The sequence below is a fragment of the Chiloscyllium plagiosum genome, unplaced genomic scaffold (assembly GCF_037043375.1).
Source record: "Chiloscyllium plagiosum isolate Xiang-an unplaced genomic scaffold, Cpla_swu_hap1 HiC_scaffold_18, whole genome shotgun sequence".
Classification (NCBI taxonomy): domain Eukaryota; kingdom Metazoa; phylum Chordata; class Chondrichthyes; order Orectolobiformes; family Hemiscylliidae; genus Chiloscyllium; species Chiloscyllium plagiosum.
This window is the reverse complement of record NW_028270156.1, coordinates 32,616,027-32,622,562: the sequence shown is the minus strand read 5'-3', so window position 1 is coordinate 32,622,562 and position 6,536 is coordinate 32,616,027.

Below are 6,536 nucleotides of genomic sequence, written 5' to 3'. Positions count from 1 at the left end.
GTGCACATGGATTTTAAGGACATGACAATCGTGAACTGTAGGTAATGTTGATGGATTCATTGAACTTCAGTGAGAAATATTCACTGACCTTCAGTTTATTGCTGGAAGACATCTTTGGAGAAAGATTCCACTGGTCTTGCTATTGTTGAAGCACCAAGTTACATGCTTTGAATTGTGATTATTGTTCCTTCTTTATTCTTTAACGTCTTTGAATAGAGTAAGCTAATGATACTTTTCATTAAGCGTCTGTGAATGATTTCTTGTGTTTTGCCAGAATGCATACTGATGCCTCAGTGCAGGCCTTACCTTTTTACTGCTGGTTTGGAATCAAAATACTGTTGAGTTTTCAAAATGACCTTCAGCTCATCAACTTTTTTCATCTGAAGCATGTCATTTGAGAAAACTATCCTTGAATTTACTGTGTGTTGTGTGTGTTGTCGTGTATGTTGTCATTCCAAATTCCCCTTTTTTTACTTGTCAATGTTCTTGGACATAAGGCAAGCGTTCTTAACTTTTACACTTGTGAACGGAAATTCATTTTCCCATTCTGCTTGGAAGTTGTAGTTTTTGATTTCTTCATTGATGGTTCAGGTTCATCACTCATCATTATGGCTTCACCTCTTCAGCCTCTGGATCTCACCAGTGGAACAGCCTGAATGATGGTGGCTACTTTCAAAGGTGGAGGCATGCAGGTTAGACCTGTGGTCACAATTTGTTTCCAAAGTGTGTGCTGGCCTGTGTTGCTTGGGTATTGGATGTAGGGCACTGCAGCATTCTCTGTAATTTCTCTTCGTCCTACATGGACCTTTTAGATAAGCAGTGGAAGAAAGAAACTGCGGGTCTATGAAGAATGGGCAGAGGAGCAGAACTAGCCAAGCTGCTGTTGTAGAAAGTCCATGTGGAGATGATGGGCTGAAGACTCTCTTATGTTTCTCGGACTGTAATATACTGGCTTCCCGCTTCAATTTCTAGTAAATTTCTTACTCATCTGTTTGCATTGCTGTCACAAAGCTTACCTTATCCTGCAGAGAAAATCATCTGGACCAATCTAAAACAAGATGCAACAAGCTGATAAAGCCTTAGAAGAGCATGCACTTTTTTCTAGGCACGCTGCTTTCAGACACATAGGTCATGTAATAGCATGATGATCAATGTGCAAGCGATGTTTGAGAATGCAGACAAGTGATAAGACTGACTGACTGTCAGAGACTCTGCGATTGACCAATTGATCACGATATGTGCTGGAGACTGTGGTTCTAAGTAGTGGAGGATGAAGGTTTAGAAGGTGCTATCAAAGGAGACTTAGTGAGTTACTGCAGTGTACACTGCGATCACTGAATGCTGATGGTGAAGGGAGTGAATGTTTAAAGAGTTGAATAGCATACTCTCCGGATTATATTGAGCATCGTGATTTTTAAAAATTCATTCATGGGATGAGGTTGTCGGTGGCCAAGCCAGCATTTATTGCCCAGAGAGCAGTTAAGAGTCAACCACATTGCTGTCGATCTGGAGTCACATGTAGGCCAGACCAGATAAGGATAGCAGATTCCTTCCCTAAAGGACATTTGTGAATCAGATGGGTTTTTTTCAACAATCGATTCACGGTCATCATTAGACTCTTACTTCCAGATTTTACTGAGTTCAACTTATACCATCTGCTGTGGTGGGATTCGAACCCATGGCAATATCTCTGAAGAAATTATTTGGAGATGCCGGTGTTGGACTGGGCTGTACAAAGTTAAAAATCACACAACACCAAGCTTATTCTCCACAACCACCTGATGAAAGAGCAGCACTCTGAAAGCTAGAGCTTCCAAATAAACCTGTTGGACTAACCTGGTGTTGTGCAATTTTTAACTTTTATCTCTGAGGAAAAACAAGGTGTAATGTGTCCTTGGTTTGAATCTTCATGTAATGGCGTTGAAATATTACAGAATGTAGTTTCAAAATACAGTCGAGTTCCATTTAGTGTTTACAACATACCCAAATGGGAAAGGAACAAATTCACCTTCACACATGCAAGTTAATCTGTACTTGAGGGAACCAGGAATGAGGGTCTATAGATGCATGACTGAGGTGGGAGATTTTTTTTTAAACAAAGATTTGACATTCACTCCCAAGGTTAGTATTTGAGGAAGGAATTGTCAATATTAATTCCTTAACCGTCACTGGGTCAAAATCCTGGAATGCCCATCCCAGCAACACCAAGGTATACCGATGTCATATAGGCTGCAGTAGCTTGCCATCGTAAAGTCATAGAGTCATATAGTATAGAAACAAACCCTTTGGTCCAACTTGTCTGCACTGACCAGACACCCCAATCTGACATAGTCCCATTTGCCAGCATTTGACCCATATCCCTCTAAACCCTTCTTGTCCATCCAGACATCTTTTAAATGTTGTAATGTACCTGCCTCCACCACTTCCTCTGGCAGCTTGTTCCATTCACACACCTCCTTCAATGTGACCCCTTAGATCCTTTTTATATCTTTCTCCCTCATTTTAAACCATGCCCTCGAGTTTTAAACTTCTCCACACTAGGAAAAAGGCCTTGGCTATTCACCCTATCCATGCCCCTTCTGATTTATAAACTCCCGTAAGCTCACCCCTCAGCCTCCAACGCTCCAGGGAAAATAGTCCAAGCCTATTCAACCTATCAAACCCTCCAACACTGGCAACATCCTTGTAAATCTTTTCTGCAACCTCTCAAGTTTAACAACATCCTTCCTACAGAAGATTATTTAGGGTTTGGTGGTATATGCTGGTTTTGCCAGTGACACTCACATTTTATAACTGAATACATTTAAAAAATCAGGCCTAAATTGGATGAACGGATGAAGTAAAATGGTTGAATTGATAAGGGAACAAGACACAGGTAGTTCTGGGATAATTGGCAGTGCGATTTAGCTGTATTGTCACTGAAGAATTAGGGGACAGTATTTTGGAGAATGCATAGCTCTGTTGGCAATAGTGCAATTCCAGCATGCGCTACTGTGTGCGTGGAAATCTCTGTGCCATTCTGCACATGTGCTGATGTTCTTACCACATGCGTGATGTCAGCACCGCTCTTCGCGCTTTTCTGTGCATGCGCCAATGTCAGCTGCCGATGGAGCAGCTTTCTGGGAGAGGTACTGTACAGAGGGCAGCTTTCTTACATTTTTAAAATGTGCTGTGTTAAATTTACTTTGTTTCATTAATAAATGTGATTTCAGCCTTCATTCAGACTGTGCTATACTTTATGTTGGGCTTCTGGGTGATTTCTGAGTGATTGTGAGTAATTTTGTTTGTTGGTCTGCCCCAACCCCTCTTTTACCATAGGCCTCATTATTTCTATGAAGCAATTTTCCATTAAGCACGGTTTTGCTGGAATGCAACTACGCGTTATAGGGAGAGCTATCTGCAGGTAAATATTATCAGTGCCGATTTCCCTGTTGCATAGATTGGTTGGGCCAAATGAACATATTTTTGTGTTGTTCTGTTCACCCATCATCCATCATCCTCATGTTTATTGGCTTTGAGTTGTATCTCACCACACATTTGAGAGCCATACTCGTGATATCACTGTTATGATAATGTAAGGACAGAGATCTCATACTCCTTCTTACGTTGGGTCACTTGAAACATGACACTCTACTGAAAGCTCACCTGTAATGTAAGGCTTGTATGTAATCTACAGCTGTCATAAATGTCTGTAGTATTGAAAACTTCCACAATATTCATGCCTAGTTTCTTAAGTAGATCATTATATACTCACAATGATGCCCAAGTAAACTATCCTGTTGAAAGCAAAATCACATCATGTTTAGTAGTTGTAGCTGTTTATAAAAATACTAATACCAATCTCTGAAACTGATGCTCTGAATGCACAGCCTGGTACTCCGTCTGGTCCCATCGCTTTCCTTGGATTCACATGAAGGAAAACTGATCTGACCTCTGATGCAGTGACTGTTGAAATAGGTTCATAAGGACTTGTTGGAATAGGTGTTACCTCTCCACTGAGATTCTGCTCAAAGTGAGCATAGAAGGCATTGAGACGATCTGGGAGGGATGTGCCATCATCTGCTACCTTGCACTGTATCTTTTAGAACCGGTGATGTCATTCAGTCCTTGCCATAGTTACCGGGTGTCTGCCTGAGTCTCTAGTTTGGATTGGTGTTGATCCTCAGCTGTCTTAATGGCTCTGCGAAGGTCATACTTGGATTCCATATAATTGAGTGGGTCTCCTGATCTGGAGGCCTCACGCCTGGTTTTTAGCAGGTTCTCAATGTTCTGATTCATCCAGGGTTTCCTGTTGGGGAACACCCGGAATGACTTTTATTTTTAAGTAAGGCAGTCTTTGGAGTTTCTTGTATCCTAAAAGAAGTTACATTATGATTAAAAGGAAATTAGCTCTATCTTCTTGTGGGTTAATGCCCTAATAACGGATCTGTATGGTTGCATGTAATCTCTGAAACTAATGCTGTTGATTATCTAAATTCTCTGATGTCTAGAAATGTTGACAATGTGATCTTGAATTAGCTTTTCAAACATCCATCAACAATACCAATATCATCAGAGAATTTAGATAATCAACAGCATTAGTTTCAGAGATTACATGCAACCATGCAGATCCGTTATTAGGGCATTAACCCACAAGAAGATAGAGCTAATTTCCTTTTAATCATAATGTAACTTCTTTTAGGATACAAGAAACTCCAAAGACTGTCTTACTTAAAAATAAAAGGGCTGCAGTTACAAATATACTCAAAGCTAAAAGCTACACACCTGTACTAAAGCACAGTCAGAACGTTTAGTCACTTTTTAAAAAAAAAATCTGATTTGGGAAAAATAAGGCAATTAAATGCTCCTAAATCACAAAGCACTCATAGAAGAAAATGTAGCCTTAAAAAACACAAACAATCAATTTTAAAATGTTTTACCTGTATCTAGGCCTTGGTTGGTTGGTGTCACCATTTTGTTTTCATGCAAATCAGTGCAAATTGAAATAAAATCCCGAATAATGGTCACCACTCCTTGGTACATACACAAGTTCTCATAGAAATCTGCTCCTAAAAACCTGCAATTCCTAATAGAGAATTAAAGGGATGAAGGCAAATTGAGCAACAATCGAGGAAAATTGAGAAACAAAGGTAAAAAAGGGAATGTAAAAGGAGAGAGAGAGAGAGAGAGAAAAATAAAACTATTAAAAGAGATAGACAACATTGGACTGCAATGTATTTATTTAAAGAAAGAGAAATGGAAAGTGAACACTTAATTATAGATTGGGTAGCATATCATGAAAATGTCTCTCAAACGTATACTGATACACTATGAGACATAATCCAATGTCAATAAGCATGAGGATGCTAGGTGAATGGTACATAGTAATTGGATTATATCTGTTCAAACAACAAATACAATTCCCTTTGACAGACCAAGTAATAGGTTATCTGGAGAAAAGAGCACTGATAATCTTGCTGCGAGGAGGGACTTCACAGAATCAACATGTCTAATCTTTTTGTGAAGTTGGAAAGATCCATGAAAAGATCAGAAAAGTTCTTGACCAGTTCAGAGTAAGAATTAACTTCAGGATTAACAGACATTAACTCCAGTTGTACGACAGCAACCCCGTTTGTTAGAAAATTCTGCAGCAAAGGACATGGTGTGACGTTTTTTTCTGAAGAGGAATAGTCAGAAATGCTCATTGATTTAGTAATCAGCCTTTTTATTTTTGGATGAGTATGCCACCACCGTTGCAGACTTTATCAGCAAGTGTGTGGAGGACTGCATACCGAGAAAGTCATTCCGGGTGTTCCCCAACAGGAAACCCTGGATGAATCAGAACATTGAGAACCTGCTAAAAACCAGGCGTGAGGCCTCCAGATCAGGAGACCCACTCAAATATAAGGAATCCAAGTATGACCTTCACAGAGCCATTAAGATAGCCAGGGACCAATACCGATTCAAACTAGAGACCCAGACAGACACCCGGTGACTATGGCAAGGACTGAATGACATCACAGGTTCTAAAAGATACAGTGCAAGGTAGCAGATGATGGCACATCCCTCCCAGATCGTCTCAACGCCTTCTATGCTCACTTTGAGCAGAATCTCAGCGGAGAGGTAACACCTATTCCAACAAGTCCTTATGAACCTATCCCAACAGTCACTGCATCAGAGGTCAGATCAGTTTTCCTTCATGTGACTCCAAGGAAAGCGATGGGACCAGACGGAGTACCAGGCTGTGCATTCAGAGCATGCGCAGATCAACTGGCAGAGGTCTTCTCGGACATCTCCAACCTCTCTCTGCAGCAGGCCACTGTCCCTGCCTGTTTCAAGAGGGCCAAGATCATCCCTGTGCCTAAGAAGGCTCATGCAGCATGTCTCAATGACTACCGCCCAGTGGCCCTAACTTCGGTGGTCGTGAAGTGCTTTGAAAGGCTGGTCATGGCATTAATCAACTCCAACCTCCCCACTACTCTTGACCCTATCCAATCTGCCTATCGGACCAACAGATCCATGTCAGATGCCATATCACATTCCCTTCACTCCTCTCA